Here is a 12,993-nt window from a genome sequence, read left to right as displayed (position 1 = left end):
CACAGGAGCATGCTGGGAGCTATAGTATTACCACAGCCACACAGGAGAATGCTGTGAGCTTTAGTATTACCACAGCCACAGAGGATCATGCTGGAAGTCATAGTTCTACTATAACTACAAAGGATCATGCTGGGAGTTGTAGTTCTACCTCAGTCACACAGGATCATGCTGGGAGTTGTAGTTCTACCTCAGCCACACAGGATCATGATGGGAGTTGTAGTTCTACTTTAGCCACACATGAGCACTACCACACACAGTCCATTAGCACACAAATTTCTTTAACACACACTTAGACACTCCATTACCCCCGCACACACACACACACACACACACACACACACACTTATATACATATACTCACCCACACAGCATTAGCAGTGGAGGATGACACTGTCTCGGAGAATCATACGCCTCATCTGTCTCTGTCAGGAGGGGGGCATGGGACGGGGCCAATGACTATATCCATGTTTTCCACATAGCCTTAGAGCTTTATCCAGGTTCAGCAGCTACCGCTAATCAAATGCCGAAAGTTCAGGTTCGGATCGACTCAAGCATGCTCGAGGTTTGCTTATCTCTAACAGGCACCTGAAATACACACACTGGGAGTAAAACTGCTTATCACAGAATGTGAGGCAAACCATAGTTAACCCTGCAATTGCCAGAGAACACAACGGAGGCAACCTGAGCAGAGAAATAGGTCAGCAAATAGACTAGCCAGTAAATAACAAAATCTGATGATCAACGCCGTTTTGGCCGAGCAACCTGAGCCAAGGAGAAAGGTGCTGAAGTGAGGTCAGGGAAGTTTACTCAGCAGTTTGCCAGCAGAGGTGCCACGCCAGGGAACTCCACTGAGCTGGCTTTAGTATGCCCTGGTTCTGGTGACCTGTACCAGACAAACTGGTTATGGGAAACTGCATGGATGGGGCTGTGCCTCTACTACCTCCTTCACGAGAACCTCCTAGGCCTCAGTCTATGTGGTGTTTAGAGCTTTGTCATCACCCCATCCTCACCACTGCCCTCCTAGTCGCTTTCCCCACTGCAGACGGTTGCAACAGTATAATCTTGTCATGAATCACTTGTTGCAGTTTTACACCCAGGAACTGCTTGAAAAGTCAATTAACATGTCAGTTTAAAGGGAACCAATCATCCCAAAAGCGCTGTATAAAGCTCCAGCAGCAGCTGCGGCACATACTGGCTGTGGCCAAAGCAGGAACTTTGTACCGTAGAAAAAAAGAGTTTTATTCTCTGGCCACGTGACAGACACGGTTGGGGAGGTAGTCATCTAGGTGGCTCCCCGCCCGTGTCTAGTCACACCTGCCTGTAAGCACGCTCCGGAGGATGATTAACAGGCAGAAAGGCCAGTAACTGACCTCTTTGCCTGTCAATCATATCCCCTCCGAGCGCGCTGACAGGCAGATAGCGGTGACTAGACACGGGCAGGGAGCCGAACAGATGACTACCTCCCCACCCATGTCTGTCACGAGGCCAGAGAAGAAAAGGGTTTTTTTTCTACAGTATAAAGCTCCTGCTTTATACAGTGTTCCTGGGAACCATTTCAGCCCAAATGGGCTGATTGGTTCCCTTTAAAACTTAAATATGTTTGCTTTTTATTTGTCATTCTATGAAATGTATTCAGTATTTTAGTTTAAAACTAGTGATAAACTTAACTTTTTCTACTTGACGACAATTTTGTTATCATTACTCAAATGGTAATAGTCTCTGCTCAATCCGCTAATAGAGATAAGCAAATCTAAGAAAATTAGGCTTTGCTAATGGACAGTGGAGGCAGTGAAGAGGGAAGGTGGCGACATATGGATTTATATTTTAACCTTTGTTGTCTAATAGGGAACAAAAGCTCACAGGAAATGTGCAACAGATTTGTTTAGTTTTATCTAATGATTCATTTTAACATTTTTAAGCTTAACGAATAAATGGTTTAACTAGGCTACATTTCCAGTATCAGCCTAATTCACTAACGTTTTTTTCTCTTCCGTACTACAAAAGATTTACAGTATGATATGTTGCTTCTTTTCTTGGCCTTGCCTTCCATTATTAGAGTTTTGTTTCATTACCCTATCTTATACAATGGTATACCTTTAAAGGCTCAAAATGGACATAAATCCATCTAGCTATGCTCATTATTCTGCAGTGTTGGAGTGGAGAAAAACAAAACATGAGGTAGAAGCAAATTTTTCACATTTTAAGGTATAACATTTTTTCCTGACTCCAATTCACAATAAATCACTGGGTCAATGACCCTTCTCTTAATTATAAAACGTATAACTTGTAATATTATTACACTACAGAAATGTATCCAGAGCCATTTGGAACTCTTTTAGTCAATTTACTATGACAACAGTGCTCCATCTAAACTATGTGCTCTGGAATGTAAAGAGCTAAAACAAGATAATAAAGTTAAAGGGGCAGACTGGCAATGAAAAAAAAAAAATGATATATATTGTTGCCCAGCCACACAACACAATAAAGATGCTATGTTTGCCTTCCCATGTTCCCCCTTTGTCCTCCTAATGTGCCTTCAGGTCACCTTATGAACGATCCCACCTATACTTTCAAGACGGACTAGTCTTTGCAGTGACAGTCCGGACAGCCAATCACTGGACTCTGCCCTGTCTCATCTCAGTGATTGGCTGAGTAGGCTGTCACTGCCAAGATAACTCCATCTCAAAAGTGGCAGAAGGATCATTCACCACAGAGTCACCACAGGAGGACAAGGGGGGAGCATAGTGAGGTGAGAATTTCATGTTTATTGTGTACATGGAATGGTAATATATTACAATTTTTTTTTTTTTATTATTGACAGAGTAATCCTTTAACAGTACCTGTAAACTGCTTGGAGTTTTTTTTATAATTTCCAGAGTGCACAGCTTAGAGGGAACAGTGCATGACAATCCCCTCTAAAATGAGTCCAATAGTATCAAAGTATATTGATGTACCCTTCACTCCTCTAGACAAAGAGGATGCTTTGTTATAGACACAATCCTAGATATAATAAATCATAGGAGACCTCTCTGTACTGACCTTTTATATATTACAAAACATATGTCATTAGGTAATTCATAAGTATTTTTTTTCTAAAATATGTAGCCTCAATTTAAATATTTCTTTGAACCCACTCAAGCTCTACTTTCTACGACTTCCTATTATCTACTACTTCCTACTTGGCCCTGGTGCCAAGATTGTACAAAATATTCCATGTGTGGGACACAGAGAACCATGGAAGCTAAATAGAGCAGGGGCTTCTGTGGATATCTCACAGGAGTCCCCGGCTGCATTTACTAAACAGTAAGACCCCTGACCATGCTTTATTTTACCAGACTCAGGGATTCTTTGTCATGCACTACAATAGGAAAGTAATGGGTAATACACCATTGGTCTATTGTATTCTACTTATTGCAAGGTTTTTTTTTCCTGGGCACACAATCCTACAGGATCTCTTTTTTTCCTGGGCACACAATCCCCGTAGAGATATGGAGATCTTGTGCAAATGTCTCGGATCCCTGCTGCTTTTGTGGCATTTAAGTTCTTTTCTTTCAGTTGTCTTCTTCCAGTTACATTCCTGAAAGGAGGTTTGAATTTGTGACACAGCCTTCAGTTCTTAACAAGCATCACATTGGCACAGGCTGATCCTACCTGGTACTATAGTTCTGTGGAAAGATGCATTATGACTTTGATAAATCATTGACTAAAGTTTATTGATATTTTCTGGAAACTCATTTTTGGTAATTATTTTCCAATAAAGTTTATACAATATGTAGATATTAAGAGACCCCTGTGGGATTGTTCCAAGTGTGTGGAAATACCTACCCACCATACCTACACATATACTCACAGATACACATTTTTATCTTGACAGTAGCCACTAGCTATTACATTAAATTATACATAGTGTAACATCCTAAATTTAGAAAGCTAAAGCAAAACAATTTAAATTACCTAGGAGGGTTCCTGCATAGGAGGTGGGTATTCTGGCGAGGTTGGCATTGTTTTATCAGGAGAGTCCTGTAGGCATATCAAATGGCTATGGCGGAGTTTTGCAACAACAAAAATCAAATTTTTACCTTTTTTTTTTATTTAATTATTCAACATTTTATAGAATCTGATTTGTACTTCTGTTCACAGTTGGACACCTCCTACAGGGAGCAATCTTTTTTGCATAAAAATTAACCGACCTTCAAATATCAGTTCATTAACACTTATTGGTGTAGCTACTTTTCTCTTTACTGTGCCCATAGCTCTGAATGTTGCAGAAATACACATGCAGCTTCCCCCTTATTTCTTATCACATTCAGCAATGCTGATGATATGGTATGTGATGTTATACGATGTAACTGTTTGGAAAGACCGCTATAGCTATGCAGCTATAAACAATGCTTCTATATCTACGGTTCAGGGAAGAAACAGAGTGCTGCACCTCACACCTATGGCTGATACTAGTGCCGCTAGGCTAAATAAAAAACACATCAGAATTTTGTGTATGAATTGATCAAGCCATACTGCCCCATGTACCTCGTGCCGGTATCTGATACACATGGGTCCCTACACTAAGTCCACACCGTGCCAGTCAGTGGCCACCAACCCCGCAGGCGTGCACAGTCAGGGAACGGGAGCCATGGGACGGCCCTGCGACCCCCATGCCACAGTACCAGACCCAAAAACACCACACCAGAACCCGGCCAGCACCGCCGGCGGAGAAGGTCGCCCCCAAGCAGCACAAGTCTGGATAAGGAATTACACTCACCATAGCTGCAGCAAACAGAATGGGAAAAAACAGGAGGGATTAAAACCATGTGCACTCAGGTGTCTCCTGCTAATTGCGGTCATGTGGGTCTCACCAGGAGGAGTGCAAAACACGGAGAAAGGAGAGAAACAAAATGCGGTTCAGGGAAGAAACAGAGTGCTGCACCTCACACCTATGGCTGATACTAGTGCCGCTAGGCTAAATAAAAAACACATCAGAATTTTGTGTATGAATTGATCAAGCCATACTGCCCCATGTACCTCGTGCCGGTATCTGATACACATGGGTCCCTACACTAAGTCCACACCGTGCCAGTCAGTGGCCACCAACCCCGCAGGCGTGCACAGTCAGGGAACGGGAGCCATGGGACGGCCCTGCGACCCCCATGCCACAGTACCAGACCCAAAAACACCACACCAGAACCCGGCCAGCACCGCCGGCGGAGAAGGTCGCCCCCAAGCAGCACAAGTCTGGATAAGGAATTACACTCACCATAGCTGCAGCAAACAGAATGGGAAAAAACAGGAGGGATTAAAACCATGTGCACTCAGGTGTCTCCTGCTAATTGCGGTCATGTGGGTCTCACCAGGAGGAGTGCAAAACACGGAGAAAGGAGAGAAACAAAATGCGGTTCAGGGAAGAAACAGAGTGCTGCACCTCACACCTATGGCTGATACTAGTGCCGCTAGGCTAAATAAAAAACACATCAGAATTTTGTGTATGAATTGATCAAGCCATACTGCCCCATGTACCTCGTGCCGGTATCTGATACACATGGGTCCCTACACTAAGTCCACACCGTGCCAGTCAGTGGCCACCAACCCCGCAGGCGTGCACAGTCAGGGAACGGGAGCCATGGGACGGCCCTGCGACCCCCATGCCACAGTACCAGACCCAAAAACACCACACCAGAACCCGGCCAGCACCGCCGGCGGAGAAGGTCGCCCCCAAGCAGCACAAGTCTGGATAAGGAATTACACTCACCATAGCTGCAGCAAACAGAATGGGAAAAAACAGGAGGGATTAAAACCATGTGCACTCAGGTGTCTCCTGCTAATTGCGGTCATGTGGGTCTCACCAGGAGGAGTGCAAAACACGGAGAAAGGAGAGAAACAAAATGCGGTTCAGGGAAGAAACAGAGTGCTGCACCTCACACCTATGGCTGATACTAGTGCCGCTAGGCTAAATAAAAAACACATCAGAATTTTGTGTATGAATTGATCAAGCCATACTGCCCCATGTACCTCGTGCCGGTATCTGATACACATGGGTCCCTACACTAAGTCCACACCGTGCCAGTCAGTGGCCACCAACCCCGCAGGCGTGCACAGTCAGGGAACGGGGGCCATGGGACGGCCCTGCGACCCCCATGCCACAGTACCAGACCCAAAAACACCACACCAGAACCCGGCCAGCACCGCCGGCGGAGAAGGTCGCCCCCAAGCAGCACAAGTCTGGATAAGGCATAGATGGGATGTGCAGCCGTTCCACTCTCTCCAGTTCGTGTTTCACAGTTCTCCCTCTCTGAACAGCTAGCACTCCTTTATAAGACCCACATGACCAAAATTAGCAGGATATGTCTGTGCTCACATGTCTGGAACCTATGTCTTCCCCATTCTGTGAGAGCAGCAATGGTAAGTGTAATACCATATCCATACTTGTGTCGTTTGGGGGCAGCCTTCCCCGCCGGTGGTGCTGGCTGGGTTTTGGTGGGGCTTTTTGGGTCTGGTCCTGTGACATTGGGGTTGCAGGGCCGTTCCATGGCCTCCCTTCCCTGCATGTGCACGCTTTGCGGGGTTGGCGGTCGCTGACCGACACAGTGTGGAGTTAGCGTAGGGACCCGTGTGGACCAGAGGACCTGCGCGGTGGTACACGGGGCAATATGGCTTGATCAATTCATATACAGACACTCTGGTGTTGATTTTTAATATAGGCCTAGCGGCATTAGTATCAGCCATAGATGGGATGTGCAGCCGTTCCACTCTCTCCAGTTCGTGCTTCTATATCTACACTTGTTCTGAATTTATAATTACAACATCAATAACGGTCAGATACAGTCACCTTATCCAATTATAATAAAGGTTTCACCACTCTAAACCTTAACCACTTCATATCATACAAATATGGGCAGGAATAGGCATAGGTATAGGAGCCCTTTGTCCTTCAGACTAAACCTTACTGTTAGACATTGGTTTTATATTTTATTATTTTATCTTATTCAATTATATCTTCTTATTTCCATATTTCACAATAGAAAATGTTAAAAATGAAAATATGTATGATGTTTTATAGTGCACTCCATACTATTTCATGTGTACTGTAGCTGGGACATCTAACCAGAGAACACACAAGTACCCATTAAATGTAATAAATGTACTTGACCTCCAAAAAAAAGAAGAAAAGAAAAAAGGAATGAATGTGCATGCATATACAAATAAAACCTTGTAAAACTATAGGTTCTTCCAAAAAATGCTAAAACTAAATTTTAATTTACATTCCCTCTAAAATGCGTATTTTATTCTTAATTTTGGTGACATAATGTGCCAAAATCCCAGTTTTACTAATGGGAATATTAATAAATGAAAATCTACCTCCTTGACTGATCGGTAATACCACATGCATTTAAAGTTGGCTAAAATCTTACATTTTTCTGCAAATAAAAATTTAGTCACTTGAGAAGATACACAATTGTAGGTGACATCCTTGACATCCATTATTTTTTGCTTTATAACAGCTGCAAAGTAGAAATTCACATTGAAGTATAAATCTAGCTAAAGTAATACATACACAGTAGACAAGTAAATGTATGACAAAGACATGAAAGTTCCCGATTGTGGACCCTAAAACCTAACTCCATTCTTCCATGGCTTTAGCAATTTTCTTAGTCTTCTGAAGCTTCCCCAAAGTATTGTTTTCAAGCACAATAACTTAAATTTCTGCACTGTTCTTCTCCCCATGGAGCTGATCACTTCCTGGTTTCCTCTTGAAATGTGAGCAAACAGAGCACATACTTTTGGACTCCCCCGCCCCCCTTTGTGTGTGCAATGAAGACAAACTACCAAAATTAATAAGCCAAGGGGAACAGGTTATTAAAACAATGTAGACACTGAGGAGGATGGGTAAGTAAGTATCTATCTATCAAAAAATACATTTTCAAAAAAATTTTTAGATTTGAAATCTGTTTCACCTAAAGTGAATGTATCATCAGTAAACTCGCTTTAAGTTTTGCACATGGATAGAATGACACCTGCGTGGGGCCTATACCCACGGGTGAAACACTGGGCCTGGGCCAGCCCGGCCCCAGTAAGAGGTCCTCCCTGCCCCTTTATGATACTGCTCTATTGATTTCTCCCTTTGGGGAGGAATCAATGGTTTCCTCCCACTGGGGGCTGGCCGGCCTGCCTCCCATGCTTCACCCCCAGCCAGTGCCCAGGAATAGAACGGCGCCAGGTCATGGTTCAAAAAGTGCTGTGGCACTGGCTTCCCCTCACTGGCGACGGTCTATCTATGTGCAAAACTTAAAGCGAATGTACCATCAGTACTGTACATTCGCTTTAATATAATGCTTCAATATAAACCAACTTATGTACAGATGTAGCCTGTGTTAACTTGATCACAATGACGCATTTAACTCGACACTCTAATTGACTTAACACAGCTCCCTGACACAATTGTTGCGTCAGGGATCATGTTAACCCTGGCTACATCTGTATGTGTCAAACCACTTCAAGGGGTAGAAAAAAAAAACCTTCCAAATCCAGGAATACATTGTGCTAGCCTAAAGGGGTACACGAGGCAAAGGTTAAAAAAAGAGAGAGAAAAAGGGCAGGGGGAACATAGAAAAGAAGTCATACTTACCTGTCTCTGTGCCCAACAGTACAGCATCACCACTCACGGTCCCCGGTCAGTCTCCAGGAATAACTTGTCCTTTGACATGATGGTCCTGCTCAGAAATGCTCACTCAGGAGGTCAGTGACTGAGGTGGGACAACTCTTTATGGGTTGAATGGGTAATTCCTATGGAGTTGCGATGACACAAGAACCCAGGAGATGCAGGAGACTGTAGGCTTACAGTGAGCAGTAATGCTGTGCTGCTGGAAACACAGGGAAAGGAAAGTATGCCAAGTAAAGAAACATGGCCAACATGTTTCACATCTGGTCACATTGGGAGATTATTCCTAGAGGGAAGCATGTCAATTTACATTAGTAGGAAACATTTTTAATAGTATTTATCAATGTCATCCCTTCTGTCTAAATTTGTGAATTCATTACTTTGCTTTGTTTTACTGAGTTAAATTTATTTATCTCATTCATCTATTTTTTACTTCTCTACTGGGATCTGGCTCTTCCTGCAAAGATATTTTAAATCTATTTCAAAACCGTAACCAATTGGGACCCCCTACATTCTTTCAGCCTGTCCCAGTCTCTTTAGGAACTGATTATTCCCAGAGCCATCTCACAATATTCCTCCATCAAAGAGACCCATCTTGCTTATTTTTCTTTGCCAATTGTCTATGTTTTTAGAAGTGTTTGAATAATTAATTCTTTGTGTTATTTTCTATTTATGAATAGTTTTTTCCCTTTCAAATCCTAAATCTCCTTAGTCTATTCGATCCTTTGATTAGTGCTCTGTTTTTGTCTTAGATTTATTTATTTTTTTTGCGATTCATCTTTTCTTTTACATTATGCCAATACTGTTAATCATTCTGGTTAACCTACTCTGCTTGTTCTTATTTATCTTCATTTTGCCTATTTTACAGTGCACAACACAATCAGGAGGCAGTAGAGGCCTCTGATAAAGGGTTCACAACGTTGTTTTTGTTGCTCATAGTATCAGAACAGTCTAATTCACTGCACACTAAGGCGGTAATGACATCTGACAGACCATACTTTTTTATCATTGTGTGATAGCAGACAAAGTAGCACTGATGGCCTTTCCTGCAAGTCTCTTAAAGCGAATGTACCATCAGGTACATCGCCTTAAAATTTTTACATGAATTGACTGGTGTGGGGATGCCTGGCCCAGCTTGAAGCACTGGAGGCGGGCCCACCCACTTCCAGTCTGACAAAACCCGCTCCCCTCTGTGACGCAGCTTAATTAGAATCAGTGAAGCCACGTCACCGAGGGGAGGGGTTTTGTCACACTGGGTGTCTTTGGGCCCACCTCCAGTGCTTCAGGCCAGGATGGTGCCCGGGAATAGACAGGCGCTGCGCGTGGGAATCAGGCTGCGGTTCAAAAAAAGCCATACCCGCACTGGTCTATTCATATAAAAATCTTAAAGTGATGTACCTAATGGTGCATTCGCTTTAGGATTTCAAAACCCCCTTAAAATGGCAACAGTGCTCAGGCGTTGAAGCCTCTTTAACGTTTATATTGGCCATAAGCTTTTTTTTTTTTTTTTGTAGCACTCTTAAAAATTGTATGGCCATGCAAATAAGAATATGCCTGTAGCTGATATTGAAGAGGCTGCAGCACTCGCATGACCTCCACAGCCACTTTAACCAACTGATCCAAACCCACCCAGTCTAACATTAACGGCCTATTCTTTGGAAAGAAAATCAATTAAAAGGCTGGATAGCCCCTTTTAAATCTCTTGTGATGTTTTCAGAAGGGTATACAGACAAGAATGAACTGGCCAACTGATAGTGGATCTCATTAATTAAAAGTTTCTCTAAATTTTTAAATCATTGCAGATAAACAAACTCAATGACACTTGAAAACTCCCAGGAGAAATCACATTATTGTTATAATAGGAAGACACTATAGCGCTGCCTGACCATTACAAAGGGATTGATAGAGAAATAGGTGGATAGGAACAATGTTATTATTTTTCAATTACCCCAGAGTAATCAGAGCACCTAGATATAAAATTGATGCTCCAAACATCACTAAGAGCATCTGTAACACAAGAAGAAATCAAATTGTTTTAACTATCTCTGTCTACCATCAGAGAAGCTGCACAATTTAACCCATGTTCAGTATAGCTAAGAAATTATAAAACAACATGAAAGTGCATAAGAGATAAGAAGCCAGTGTCTGTCCTAACATTGACAGACATTTTTATCTTTCACTTAAAACCATCAGATCTCTTTTGTTATATAATACATGAAAAGAGCTCCCCTTTCATGTCCTCTCAATGAAAAACAGCTAAATCTGTCATAGATAACATCTGTTGCACTTTTTGGTTGTCAACAAAACTAAGCCATACACTATGTATTCAGGTTTTACCTATAAATATTTCCTACTGTATGTTGATACTTTATTTATTTTTATAATTATTTATTTTACATTTAATATTTATAGATTTTTTTTTTATTACAATGTATGGATATAGTTACGTACATGATAGCAACCCCAGGCTTACATCCATGTGCAGCCCACCATATATGGACTGTAAGCTGGCTCTATAGCACAAACTGAACCCTTATCTGTAATAGCTCACTACATCGTAATGCATTATCGTTAATATATTAAATCCTACAAAAATGGTATCCACCAAGAAAAAAATTATATACTCAAATATTAAACAATGATTCCTTTATTGATTTTTTTTTTTTTTTTGTTTGCATTGAATAAAGTGCAAGTGCCAGGATAAAATGTCCAACGTATATCGACTATTACAAAGCAATTATATAGTATGGGTATAAATCCTCAGCCATGTGGGATGCCCAGCTTCCTATTTGTATGGATGAAAAACTAATTGCCAAGTATACTTCAAGAGTCGGGTGGTCAATAGATCCTCCTCCTCCCCAACGCACGTTTTGTGTAGAGCTTGATCTCAGGGCTGTAGCATTAACGCTGCCCTCCCGGTATATATGCTCATAATCCTCCCCTCATCTCTGGACCTCATCTCTCCCCTGATGATGCAGCGCCGCTCTTCCCATCCCTCCCCTCCAGTGACATAGTCTCAGGAGAGTGGTGAACCGACATTAAAGCGCTGCCATGGGCGCAGGGATGCGGACAGCACTGAAATTGGCGTCCAATGAGGGTGTATATGGTAAGGCATTATTAACAAAAGGAAGCTGAGCACCCACTGTGGGAATACATATAATCTGTTACTGTGATATGTAGGTTACTTATTAGCATATAGCGCCTTTACAATTACAGTTTTTGCAACGAGGCATGTGAGTTCCCTATTACATAATAAAGTGCTTGTGCATCTTGTGCATACAAAGATATTCAATAGTTTATATAGATCAATGTATATTCACGCGCCGCTTTGATATCTGGTCCATCCCTCTCCTGAGACTAGTCACTGGAGGGGTGGGCGGTCGGGCAGAGCGGTGTCGCTTCATTGGCGTGGTGACGCATGGAGGGGACATCCAGAGATGAGGGGAGGATTTTTGTAGGATTTATTGTAAAGTGGGTAGCCATGCTACGGTGTATACATTTTTGGTCTATATAGGATTTATATTCATTATGGTTAAGCAAGATCTTAGATGGCCAGAGCACTACACTACTGAAATTAGAAGGAAAAAAGAAATATAAAATTAGAGGACGGTGCCTCATGTGATAGTTTTGGGGTATTGTTATTCAGTGAATCCACAGATTTAGAGGTGGACTCCTACCATTTGGCCGCTTGGGCTTTATGCATGTGTCCCTAATAGTAGGGGTCTTCGTCCTGGAAGGCTGCTTGCCTGGGAGGTCAGAAGTTCTGCATTCCTCCCATGAGGTTTGGGCCCATCACATGAAATAGCAAATAGTAAAGAAAAGAGGTTGACCAATGTAGATGGCTCTACCTACTGCTGAAATCTCAGCTCAGTAGTCTAATGTTCTCTCTGTTTGGGAGCTCAATACATGGTAATGAATTACGATGCAACACATTCTGTTTCTATGTTCAATAAATGCTATACAAAGGCTTTATGTCCGAAGCTATCCACAGATGTGTTAGTTATGCTGCTTCCAGATATAGGGGTTCAGCCCCACAGTTTTCAGAGGCAAATGTTTCTGAAGAACTTGCTTATTTAAATTTGAATTAGGCAATGGGTCCAGATGCCCACCCCTAAATTTGAATAAGGCGACGGGTCCACTCTTCAGTTCTTAAAAAACGCTGATCAGCAATCCCTACCCAATGGCCACTATTATACTTATCTACAAGAAGTTTAGTAGAGAAAAGCCCAGTAACTACAGGCCAGTTGACTTGACATCTGTGACTGTAAAAATGATGGATATGTTTTTGAAAAATAAGACAATTGATCACCTAAAAATCAACAATTTGATGGATCCTATCCAGC

Source organism: Dendropsophus ebraccatus, chromosome 10 (genome assembly GCF_027789765.1).
Source record: "Dendropsophus ebraccatus isolate aDenEbr1 chromosome 10, aDenEbr1.pat, whole genome shotgun sequence".
Lineage (NCBI taxonomy): Eukaryota > Metazoa > Chordata > Amphibia > Anura > Hylidae > Dendropsophus > Dendropsophus ebraccatus.
This window is presented reverse-complemented; position numbering follows the sequence as displayed.